Below are 13302 nucleotides of genomic sequence, written 5' to 3' on the forward strand. Positions count from 1 at the left end.
GCAGGAGATGCTGGGAGGTCGTGCAACACTGGTCAGCCACTCCAGGAGATGAGATGCTCTTCAGCGCTGGAGAAGTGCAGTTAAAGGACGTAAGCATCCTGCCCAGGCTTGCTGTGACAGGCCTCACATGTGTTTAGTCACATCCAGGTATGAAGCCACTCTGGAAACCAAGACATTTATTCAAAGGAGCAGTAGCATTGCACACACATCTCCCTGTGTGAAGGAGAACTTCAAAACAGCTGACAGTCACAGAGCCCAGCAGTAACCTTTGGCTAATTAGCTGTCTTTATTTCCTTGCAGTTTATTTTTACACTTCTTGGGCTCTGAAATGCATTTGCTGTAATGTCATAAAGGTTGTGGTAAATATAAAGCTTCCTAGCAATAACTATATCCACCCCGCTGGGCTTTTGGGACTGATAGCTACAGCTTGCCTTGGGACAGGCGGGCTGACAACGCGCTGCTGAGGTTTTTGTCTTGCACAGGACTTATGGAGACTGCACTGGTGGCAATGACAAAGGCTCCTGGGGCAAAGCAGGTACCTCTATCTCCTAAGGTCAAATCACAGATGAACAGGAAAGACGGAGGGACAAGGAAGCCTGCAGGATGCAAAGCCATGATCCAGCTCAGGAAGCAAGAGGTAAGGTCAGGGAAAGTGGGCAACTAGAAAGGTGGGAGTGATGCTGAACTCGCAGAGGAGCAGGTGGGCTCCATTCTAAGCATTAATTAAATCTTCAGCTGGAGCTGCTGTCCAGAGAGCCTCCCTGCTCCTGGGCAGAGGAAAAGGGAGCTGGGAAAGATGCTGTTGTCAGATCTCAACCAAGAAGGGATGCGATAGCCCCAGGCCCCGTTGGGGTAGATGACTGTGCTTATGGAAGTGGGTCACTCTGCTCTCCACCCCACCTACGCTTGAAACAAGCCTGTGTTTCATGCACCACTGCACAGCGCCACAGCCTCCCAGTGACCCTTGTCAGATGGTGGGGACTGTCACTGGCTGGGACCTGACCTCCCAGGGCTCCCCTAGCAAAACTGACCCCACAGCTGCTGGAGGAGCTCACAGCCCCCGCTGACACCCCCTCCTTGGTCCCAGGAGCTTCCCACTTTTCACACACTAGAGCAGGTTTGCATGTCAGCGCTGACGACTTCCATTTGGGCAAGGTGTTGGGGTTAAGCTGAGGGTGACCACAGCCTGAGCTATTCCTGCTTCTCTCCATAGAGGCACACAGCCCACGCTGCCGGCAGCTTGCAGAGCATCTGCCTCCCACTGCCTCCTGCGGGTCCAGACCCAGCGCTGGGCAGAGGCGTGAGACCAGGCTGAGCGGCACTGTCAGGAAACGCAAAGGGTAAGAAAACAGCTTCATTATCTCTGAGCTGTGATCTCCAGCACAAACCACTCAATATGTGGCTCCCCCTGGACTGTGCACAGAGATCAGTGAAACCAGAGAAGACACCATTGCATTAATGATCAGAAACGAAGCAACACTCCTCTGTCCCCAGATCAGTGCTACACTGGTGAGGAGACCTCTGAGTACCTGCAGATGGGTGACTGGCACCCAGTGCTTCAAACAGCCTTCACCCCTTGGCTGCTGCTCCACCTGCCTGGCTGGGTGTAAGTCTTAGGACTGCCCCGGGTACCAGTCGGGAGAACTCGGTGCCAATTAAAATCCAGGCTGCCGTATCCTTTGAACTGCAGGGAAACAAAGCCTGTGAATTCAACCCTTCTCTTTTTTTTTTCTCCCAAATGATGTCAGGAGTTGAAGAGACAGAACAGCACTGAGTGCAATTGTTAAAAGCTGCTGGCTATTTCAGCGTGCTGCTTGAACTCCACCAGCGCAGGCTGTGCAGAGTTGGTAGCCCAGCCGCTTAGCTCCAGATCTTTAATTTTAAGGGTCAAATCATTAAGAATGGTCTCAGTGAATTTAATAGGAAGTTAACCTTTGCCTCAGCTATGTAAAATCAACAAGAAATTCCCAGCTGACCATAGTGATATGCTGTCCCACCTCCAAGCCAAAGCATCCCTTCCTATAAGTCAAACTCATGTATTTTCATTTTTAAACCCACTCTTACAATTAAAGCTTACGCTGCCTGATCAGAACCAAAATGCCTCAGATGACTGGCAAGAAGACAAAAGGCTTGATCTGGGGCCTGACATCAGCCTGAGCCCCCCCACTTCTGCTGAGTCTCAGGTATTTCAGGACCGAGCTCTCTGCTGGGATGATACACCTGCATCTTTGCAGCGCAAGGCACAGCACGGCTCCGTTCAGCCCCTCGGTGTGCAGCCAGTGGGGCCCTGACCGCACCAGCACATCTCTTTGGCTAACACGCAAGCACCTTCAAAGCCCTTTGCAGCTCCCTGTACCCACAACCTGCACCTGAGTTGTTTTAAAACACAAATAGCACGGGCACAGTTTCAAAGCATCTTACCAACCATAAGGCTTGTGAGCGGAGCAAGGCACTTCGTTACTTAGTCTTAAAACCACACACAGAGATGATGGTGAGCGATAAGCAGTAAAGGTTTCAGTGACAAGGAAGGAGTTATAGTTCCAAGCAGGTAAGGAGGGACCTGCAGCACTGAGCCCTCACCTCTACCAGCTCTTTTATTCCCCATCCCCATACACCTCAGACACCTGTGGGGGACAGCTGTGTAATCATCTGAGCTCTCTGGCTTGGCCAGAGCCATGGCATGATGCAGGGATCCTTTAAAGGAGTTGGTACCATTCAGGAAGGAAAGGTCCTGAGCTCATAGGTCATGCATATATACGTGCGTATACATTATTTATACCCTCCACATGACAGCTGCTGGCTGTATCTACAGACTCTTTCCACTGACGCCTCTCTCTGAGTCATGGCTGCGTAAAGCTCCTTGACAGACCTGGAGGATGAGAGATGTGGTAAAATCCCAAACATGAGTATTGCATCAAAGGTACAGTGATTATCAGAGTGCAGATAAATAACAGCTTCCTCACAATTCTGGGGGCGGAGGGAGAGCTAGGGCTGTCTAACCAGCCTCTTGGAGCTTTCATCCCAGGGGGTGGTAGTAGCACGGGACCCAGACCCAGGGACAGAGTGTGTCTGTGCTTGTGGCTCCAGGGCCAGTCCCAGCTGCTCCACTGAGGTGTGCCGAGGGTGTCTGTCCATGCTGTTGGCAAAGGAGCTGGGAAGCTCGATGAGGAGCTGGCAGGTAGACTTGAGTGGGATTTCTTCTGCATGGAGAGCTCTGACAGTCCTCCACATGTGCCTGGCTGCGTAAGTGTCTTCATTTGGCTGATACTCAGGAGAAAGCCTCATGTGAGACTTTCAGAGGATGTTGCACACAAATGGTGGGAGATTGCCCCACATAACCTTATGGATGGGCTGTGGTGAGCCAAAGCCCATGGCCCTGTGCAGTGCAAAGTGAAGAGGGGTGGCTGGGACAGTACCAGCAACCTGTCCTGCCACTGCATCTCCCCTCTCCTGATGGTTTTCATTCTCTCATTATCATCTTCTTTATTTTCCCCAGGACTTTCCCCTGCTCTGAAACTGCTGCTGTGTCAGCTGCGCAAGATGCGGGAAGGATACGTGAGCATCCTAATGGATACAACAGACACTTTCCAACAGCAGGTACCCTGTGCTGCAATCGGCATTCACATTTACAGCCACTATTTCAACCAGTCCTTGAGGCCGGACAGGAGGTTTTCCACCCATACGATGCTGGAGCCCAGCTCTGGGGGATAGCTGCAACCCCAAAGAACCAGCGCCCATGTACAACCCTGCCCAGCACCATTAGGCTCCGAGGCCTTGGCAGCAGCACGGGGTAAAAGCTGCCCCATCCTACCCCCCCTCCACTCTGTGAATAGCTGCAGAAGCAAGACATTGGGGAAGATCGTTACTTTCAGAGTGGGTTCACTAGCAGGGAAATGTGCTCCTTCCAACCCCACCTCTCTACATTGTCAGTGACTCCCCACCACCACCCCGTATTACATTTTATTCTAAAAGTGCAAAGCAATTTCCATTGAGGGTAGGGACACTGAAGCACAGAGAAAGAGGAGAATAATATCTTATCTTTCTTTAATCCCTACTATCCCAAAGGATCCCGGTGCCATTTGCTTTACTTTCTATATGTATGCACAGTTAATTAGCATTACCACAGAACTGCAGGTATTCAGACTTAGTAGAGGGAATATCTTGTAATAGGAGGGTAAGCAAATTGTTTCTGCTGTTTCTATTACAGCCAACTTTGATTATCCAGGGTAATGGGATAACAGGGACAAAGCAAAAACATGGATAACATGAAACCTATGCAAATTAAGCTAGAAAAAAAGTGATGCTGAGAGTAATGGAGGAAAGAAAGGTCAGCGATACTGATTTAAGGAGCATGGGAGATCCCTGTGCTAGCACTGCCCTAAGCTCATAAATTCATACATGCCGGTACCTGGGCATAGTAGTTACAGAGCAAATCTATAGGGTCTGTCACTATGCAGGGGAAGCGGAGACATCCCCTGCACAGCAAAGCCAAGCTGCAGCAAAGGGAGGCGAATTGCATTAAAGCCGAGCATTTCCAAGCCTCCATGTGAGGGATTTGTCATTAAAATGAGTAAGATTTGGGCACTCAACCCACCTCCTCCCTACATGAACAGGAAGGAGCCCAATTTAAAGGTCAGAGTCTTAATGGCTTTCATTGTGTATATACCAGGATAAATCCTCTCCAAACAGAAATCCAGCACCTGCTTGGTGAGCCACAGCCACTGAAGGAGCACGACAAGAGCATCCATAGCTGAGGAGGTATAGGTATACAGATAGGTATAGCTTCTCCAAAGGGGAAGCTGAGAGTAGAGCTGACTCCAACCGCATCTCCTGATAATTATGGCCCAAGCTGAGGAAGGAAAGAGCACTTGAGTTCCTCTGTAGTCCCCCGTCTCGGCAAAGACCGGATTCACTCTGCTCTGCCAAAGGGGATTTTCAAATCCTCAGCACCAATATCGTGGAGGCAGCTCTGAAAAATCACTGGTGGTGGGTGGATAAAAAGGGCACCAGTGGAGATGAGACAGAAAGAAGACAGGGAGGAATCTTTGAGGAAGACGAACCTTCTTAATAGGTTTTATTGATTTAACCCAAAGAGAGAACAGTAGGGGGAAATTTATGCCATTTAAATGCAAACCAGCAATAAAAATAATCATTAGAGTCATAATCTCAATCTGTTAGCATTTTATGTAGAAATGAGCTTAATGGGAAATATTTTCCATGTAAACTATTTGCATTTACTTAATACGAGTGAGCCTCTTAAATATAACTCAATCATTATCACAGACTTTTTTTTAAGGGGTTGTTTGCAGCCCCTGGTTCTTTGAAATGCCTGATGATTTCACAGCCTGACTTGGAGAAGCTGCTGACCCACCCCAGCTGTGGCCCGGTACCCATATCCCTGTGGATATTCCTGTTTCCATACTGGAAATACATGCAGATTTCGATGGCAGTTAGAAACCATCACTCTTCGCCCAAATGGTGCTGAGATTTCATGACCAGCCATGAGGGCTGCATCGCCCACTCAGATCTTGGGGCCTTTAATTCAGGAAAAGTAACTTTAAAGCGTGTTTCCAGGCCCTTCATCTTCCAAAAGAAGTGCGAACCACCTGACAATCTTTCTTAGCTTTCCCTCTTGTAAAAGAGGAGGAAAATGTGGGCTTTTCCCTTTGTGGAGGAGCTGCAGGGCTGGCAGTGAAGACGCCAAACCTGCAGCCTGGGCAGGATGCCCTTGCCCAGCGCAGGAGGGGGAACTGGACCTGTCCGCCGGCTTCCCAGAAGGAGCTTTTCTGGCCAGGATCAGCCCCCATGGGGACACGGCACTGCCCACGTGCAGGTGGTCAGGGGAGGTCACTGTCCCTGTGACTCCCACGCCACGCACATCTCGGCCACAAAGAAAGAAATAAATACCCTCATCTGCCTGGGGGCACCTTTTAATCTTCTTGCTAGATTTTCATACACTAGTCCGGAGTCTCAGCTGGGCCAGGAGTGATCTCATTTAGCATTCCATTCACAGGGCTCTGCTAAACCCAAGCTGCTATTTCATGCCACGTGCTGATAGGGGCTAGAGCCACCCTCCTTCATGGCACCAGGGGGGTCCCACCACCCTGCAGCAGCCCATACCCAGCCCCAGCGGGGAAAACACCCCATGGAGGTGGCCACCCACACCAGCATCCCCAGTGCTGGGAAGCTCCCAAGCCCCTTGCAGACCCGCTGGTGGCTGGATGCTTGCAGGTGGTGGTTGCTGGAGCAGCGGCTCTCCAGGAGCCAGGCAGCTGCCAGGGTCCCCTGCCAGGGGCTGCATTGGCTGAAGCCACCGCAGCTCCTGGAGCGGGTCTGGCCCTGCATCCACAGCCTGAGGAGCTGATCCAGCCCCCAGATCATCGCCAGGTCTCCAAATGCGCACGGAACCTCATGCTGGGTGGGTAATTCAGGCTCGCAAGGGGGTTATTAAAATCCGTTCAAAGCTAATGTCAGCCATTTCAGTGTTAATGTCAGTGGCTGAGAGGCACAGCAGGAGCCGGGGGAGAAGGACTTTGATTTCCCCACTTTAATTTCCAGGCGGGGTGGGCTTGGCGGGCAGTGGTGGGAGATGGGGAACAGCAGCAGCAGGTGGGAGCGTGTGGTGCCACATCTCACGCCACAGATGTGTGGGATCCACAGTTTGATCCCATCATCCAAACATCTCACTCTGTGTTTTACTTGACAGCATCTATCTCTTGCTGAGTGTTTCAGAGGCACGTTAGCTGCCAGGATCCCAGCAGGTGAGTCTGGCTGGAGCACTCAGCTCCAGCGCAGCAGCTGGAAAGGGGATGACGGTGCTGCTCTGCACTGGGCTTCATCGCGTCTGGCAGGTGGGACCGGGCATCACACCCAGGCACTTCCCATCAGCTGCATTTTGGAGTTCAAACCTCTTCCCCCAACTTCAGCCTTGGGTCTGTGCTGACTCACAACCCCTTGGAGCCGCTGGGGATGAAAGCAGGGCTGGAATTTGCTCATGTTGGTCAGGTGAGTCCAAACCAGCTCCTGGATTTTGAAAAAAGCCAGGTAATTTCAGGATGTGGTTACCATCATGCAGGCTAAGTTAAGAGTAATCAGAGCTTCGGGCTATAAGCCGATTCTCTGCGAGTCTCAGGAAGGAATTAGCCCCATCTCCTTCGCCCTGTGCCACCCAGCAGCGTTTGCACACATGGACACACACCTGGCAAGAGGCTGAGCCATGGGGACACGCGCGTCCCAATGCTTGCTGGAGACAGGGTGACAAGGACCCTGTGCAGGCACTGCAGAGGTCCCATGGGCAGAAGAAGAGGCATGCAGAACAAAGAAAATCTGCTCTGACCATGGGCTGCAGGGCAGTTATTGCCCTACCTCCTTGCACAGGCACGGCAGTGCTGGGACTTTTGAGGTGTCTTTCCCTGGGAGGTTCCCACCCTGTTTCTCCCCTGGTTTCGGCATGTTTGCAGCAGGGATTCCTCCACACTGGCTGAGAAATGCATCATTGCAGTCTCTTAATAACTCGTCCTGGCTGAAAGCTTCTCCTTGTCTGCAAATACTATGTGTATAACAGTGGCCTCATTTCATACTATGGAAGAGCATCGGATGCAGCCAAACTTACTGAAGATGGCTTAAATGATCCAGTTTTGACATGTCGTTATGTAGTCTAAAGATTTCATTGAGTTTTTAGGTTAGAAGGCACTGTAACTGTAGTCTGACCTCCTAGACAGGGAATTTTACCCAGTGATTTAAAGCAAATCTGACCATTAAGCTCCATCCTTCTGACAGGCAAAAATTAGCCTGGTTCATAAGCAAGAGGGGTGGCTGCTGAAGGCAGATTGGTCACAAGTCACAAGGCCAAAATATTGACCAGCATCTCTGAAGGGCAGCAGGTCCTGGCTGATGATACTGCCACAAACTGGGTTGTTTTGCTTTAGTTTGTCTGATTTGTGAAATGAAGTAACAAAACAGTTCTGAGGTCAAAGCTAGCATTCAAAAGCAATACTGGTACCGCTGTTGGCACCTATAAAAGTGCTGCTACTCAAAAATCAACAGTATCAGAGAAAAATGAAAGTCTAGTGGTTGCTAGCGCTGGGCCAGATGGGTCGCTGAGGATGACAGGAGATGTGTCCCATGACAGGAGATGTCCCCCATCCCATGTCCCTGCCCTGCTGCCCCGGTGCTGGGGTGGCTGGGGGAGAGGGACCAGGGAGGTGGGAAGGAGCTGCGTCTCCCTGTGGCCAGCATCTCTTGCCATGTGGCAGGTTACCAAGCAGCTGAGAGTGGGCAACGATTTCTTTCGCCAATTTTCTAATTTATGAAATAAGCAAGAAAATAAATCAAGCTGACAGTCACCCAGGTGGTTTTGAGCCTGGGCTCCTCACAATCGCCTTGTTCTTCCAGCCCATTTTATAACAGGGTTATAACCTGAGGACACGGCAATAACTCCTGCTATAATCTTTTCTTTACTAACGACACTTAGCAGATGGAGTCATTTAGAGGTGCTCACGTTTAAATGAGTGGCTTGCCCTGAAAGGGACAGAGCTGGGGCTGCTGGCAAGGTTTTCGGGATCATTAGCCTAGAAAATGCTTAGCAGGGGAAGCAGTTGGCAGGCAGATTTCACGGACATGGCACCGTTGTCCTCTGCCAGCAAAATTACAAGGCTGAAATCCTGGAGCTGGATGGGGCCAAACTGTTCACAGCAAACAGTTTAATTGATGAATGAAGTGAATTGCCCAGGAGATGATTTTTAGTCATCTGCTTATTGCATGAAGCCGCTTGGAGAAGGGTTCATACAGTCAGGTGTAACCAGCGACCTGCCCACAGCAGGGATGGCTGGCCAGGGCTCCCCATCATGTGGACCTTCACCAGAGTCACCTGGGCATCTGCTGCCTGTATGAGCAAGACAGTGCCGCGAGCACAGCTAGCTCCAGGCTTGCCAATCCAAAGATGTTATGCTTCCCTACAAATGTTACTGCTCTTAAGCCTTCATGGGTAGACCAATGACGGGACCACACAGAAGATCTCAGCACTGGCTGTTTGAGAGGAAGCCTACACAACGTAAAGGACGGCACCAAACTGAACAGCAACACCTACTTTTCAGCTTCTGCAAGAAATTCAGCAGCAATCTCAGAGGACTCTCCTCCCTAGCTCCCTGACCCCTGCACAATGTTGCACAGGCCACCTTCATAAGCTCCTTTCATTTAGTCTAATAAAGTAAATTAGCTCTGCAGCTCTTCCAAGGAGAATAGCCATGAAAATGTACATTGAGAAGAATGCCTGTAACCCTTGAAAATAACTCTTGCTTGTGAAAAGGCTTCTGAGAAATTAATAGAAGGGACAATAATTACCAAAGAAAGGGGAAATATTGTTCATGCTGTCTGGGCAGCATTTGACCCAGCCCTTGCAGAGGCTGGGGAGAAGAAGGAGGAAGGAGGCAGGGAGCTGAGACATTAATGGCAATCTTTGTTCTGTGGGGAGCAATATCTCACAGTGTCCACAGCGACCAATCCCAAATTATTCAGCCTAATAGTTGTCAAAACAAACTCTTATTCCACTCCTTTGTGGCAGGCATGAAGCTTTCTCTGCAAGTCCCATTTTACATCTTTGGTAACTCAGTGCTGGATGGTATAACACTCAATTGTGAAAACCCTGCAGGAGCCTTTGATGCAAGCGTCTTCGAGACGAAGGGCTTATCAGCTCAAATAACACGACTGTCTTTTATCCTTTGTGTCCCAAGCCTGCTGTTTTGGCACTTATATTTGTAATTCATTGCCTAGCTCTGGGTCTGGATCCATCAGGACAGGCAACACTGTCTATCTATCTGTCTGCATTGCTGAGATATTTGTGCCTGCCCCGAGGGACCTGAGCATCTAAGCTCTGCTTATCTTCAATGATGCTTAGGTTCCTAATTGGTTAAAAGTCACTTTGGAAAGGGGGTCTTAAGAGCTGTAGACTTGTAGATGCTTTCAAAATGACTACCCCCAGGCCAGGCTGTCCATCTTTCCCTCCCTCAAATCAAGGACTGTATCCTCTTGGTCCCATCTGGCCTCCAGAGATGCCTGTGTAGCTCCAGCACCTCTGTCCCTCCCTTCCAGACCAACGCCAGCCTGCAGAGCTGCACTCCTTTCACCAGCACTACATTTTCTTCAAAAATGGACAAATGAGGTGGAAGAAGAAAAGGTGAAAACATGATAATAGCTGTGGGAAAAGGCCGCTGAGGTAGACTTGACAATGCTGGAAATGGAGGCTTGGAGAAAAGTTTTTCTCCAAAAATTACTCTTTTCAATCTCAACAGCACACTGAAGAGAAGTTTAAGCACACTTTTTAACACCTTTTGTACTCAAATTCCAAATTCACCTGTCTACCCAAGCAATAACAGAAATAATCTTTTTTTATCCAGCTGCACATTTTGCTATAGAAATTTGTTTCCATTAAACTATTCCCTTTTGTCCTCTTAAAAAGCATATTTTAAATAATAACAGTGTAAAAAAAAATTATATACTACCCAAAAAACTCAGCCCTGTCGACTGTGCACTTTTATACAAAAGTTATCTCTTTCTTTTGAAGGATTGATGAAAACCCTTTTCATAATGTCAAGGTGGAGATGAGAAAGAGGGAGAAAATTCCTGAGTGCCCAGCACAGCTAGCCATTTCAACAGGAAACACAGGGCAAGCTCTGGTCTTAGAAAACTAAGTCACAGCACCAACATGAACCTGATGTTCTCTTTCTGCTTTGTAAAATACAATTTTGTAGAAGCTGAGGTGGAGGCACACATTGTGCTTCTCATCTGGGGGGAAAAAAAGAAGCATTTTTTCCATATTCCTTAAACCTTAACAGGGGATATTCCTTAAAACTTAACAGAAGGTATTCCCTAAATCTTAACAGAAGAATGGGAATTCAATCTTAAAAAAATAAAATTAAAAATTATAACCATGATATCTTTCACTGCTACCACACTTCCAGGAGTGCAGCAGCCCCAGCTCAGCCATTCAGGGCTTCCCCAGGAAGGTCCACACTTGGCCAGTGCTAGAGAAGAGGTCCACCAGTAAATCACCCCAGGAGCAGCAATGTGAGAAACACAACCCTGGATCGCTGTCCATGTCCGCACCAGCCTCTTCCCTCTTGGAAATGAATGCCATGAGGCTCCCCTTCGCAATCAACTCCTGGGGAAGATGCCCAGGTACTTAAACCCTCCCCGGAGAGTTTCCATCCACACCATCCCTGCTGGCTCTCTCCCGTGGCCAGCTGTCTCACACCAGCTACTTGTCTCACTCTGGAGATGCAATCGCTAAGGTCACTCCTTACCTTTGTGCCTGTGTGTCACTGCTGGTTCTTGCTACGGTCATGAATGTCTCCTAGCAGTTGTCTGCAGGGGCTGGGAGGCACACGGGGCGCAGCATTCAGGATCCCGCAAGGTGGTCACCAAGCCCAGTATTTGAACTGCAAGGGAAAAAAGAACACATGAGAGATCAGGGGGTGTGAAAGATGGACGGCTTGATTAACGTGAAACCATCCCAGGGACAGTGCAGCTACTCAAGTCACGGATCAGGCACAGAGATGTAGGGACAGACATAAACGAGAAGAAGTCCAAGGGGAGGTCCAAATGAGATCAGCTGCTCGGCATAGTAACTAAAAGGGAAAAGAAATCCACCCGCCAGCAGCGGAGGGACCATAAGAAATGCTGGAAGGAGACCTGGGACTGAAGTAAGAAGAATGGGACAAATGCCAGATGGGGCCTGAAGGAGATGCAGGGAAGATGGATAGCTCTGGGCACGCACGGGGCAGGCGGTACCAGACAGACACTAACGCAGAGCTCCTGGAGGAGTGTCACCCAGCACGGACAGATTTTAATGAGCTTAATAATCATCCTTACTCCTGGGGACTGGTCTCATAAATGTGGATTTAAATCTTCAGTGTGATTTTATTGTCCTATATATATATTCCAACCCCCTCTCTGTTTTCCTTTTACTTTGGGATGCCTGGCTGGCCAGGGCTCTCTGTGCTTACCACTGCTGTCAAGCTCCTGCTCACCTGTGATGCAAGACAACCAGTATAGCAAGAAGAAGTGACACTGAACGTAACAGTACTCATCTTTGTGATATTCAGTGTCTTGTTTTATTATCATCAACATAATAACAATAATAACAATAGTAGTGACAACAATTTTATTATTCCTCCTGCTGGTAATATTCAGACGTGACTGAAGAGGTATTTCAGAAAGACGACACAAATCCAGTGCAAGATCCAGGACAACAGGGCAGTTAATTAAATGTCAGAGTGATGGACAGAGCTGAGACAAGCCTGGAACAGTATCAGAGAGCTGGACAACCTGTGACAAGTGCAGGGAGATGGATGGATCTAGGACACATCCCAGACCTCTCCCTCAGCGGAGGCAGAACCCTCCTACCTACACGCATCTTTAAACACAACATTGCTCCCTGCTCTGTCGCTGTTTCATTGACTTATGCAGGTGAGGAAATTTTCTGGAGAAAGCTGCCTTCCAAGCCGTATCACCGATCACAGTCTGATCCAGTGACATTTTATTACCTCCAAATGGTGCAAAGGAAATAAAGAGCCCCATTGAAAATGACAGCATCTTAAATGTGGTTTTAAACCAGCGTATGCGTGAACTCACAGCAGGTAGGATTTTTTTTCGAAAAAGATTTCTTCTCCTTTTTCCAAACTAGACATACACAAGAGAGGCAAGCAGAGGACAGTGAACAGGGAGAGAGAATGGCAGCTGGAGGGTGTTGCAAAACTCTTAAGAATAAATATTACAGAACGAAAGCAAGCCTGTGACACACTGGACAATCTGTACGTCATCGGGAGAGCGGAGAGCATAATAGAGTAATCAATCAGGTAGACGAGGGTGAGAAGTGTCACGGGGAGGCAATAGGTAGTTGGAGGTCAGTTATGAAATATAATCTCTAAATTGGAAGAAGGACAGTAGCACAAGAACAATGACAGGTATTTGAATGCAGGTAGGCGAACATCAGATTGGTGATTTCCAGGAGAGCGAATGTCAGATGAGAATATTATGGGGGTAAGAAAAAATAACCTGGTATTTTAGAGATGGGCACATATTCTGTAAAGTGAAAGGCTGAACTGGCAAGACTTTAAAGTGTAGCTCCATTTCAGAAAATGCTGTTGAAAGTCAGACAGTGGGGCTCCCTGTTGCTTGTTCCTCTGAGTTTCCAGACAAAGTTTGTCAGGTTAGAAGCAAAACAAGTGATGCTTTTCCTAAGCGTGTCCTGCAAATACCACTTGGGATCTGAAAGCCAAGCCAGATCCTTTCCAGTTTGTGCTT

At 48.8% G+C, this 13302-nt stretch overlaps 1 protein-coding gene across 4 annotated transcripts in view; it reads right to left on the minus strand.

Annotated features, from left to right (window-relative positions):
- The window catches only part of ELFN1 (extracellular leucine rich repeat and fibronectin type III domain containing 1), a 108969-nt gene that overhangs the window by 37926 nt on the left and 57741 nt on the right, over positions 1–13302 (minus strand). For all 4 annotated transcript variants that reach the window (XM_037386659.1, XM_037386655.1, XM_037386657.1 and 1 more), the window contains exon 3: positions 11301–11435. The gene's annotated coding sequence lies outside the window, so the exon portion shown is untranslated. The remainder of the gene's footprint in view (positions 1–11300; positions 11436–13302) is intronic.

Source organism: Falco rusticolus, chromosome 4 (genome assembly GCF_015220075.1).
Source record: "Falco rusticolus isolate bFalRus1 chromosome 4, bFalRus1.pri, whole genome shotgun sequence".
In the NCBI taxonomy this organism is placed as follows: Eukaryota; Metazoa; Chordata; class Aves; order Falconiformes; family Falconidae; genus Falco; species Falco rusticolus.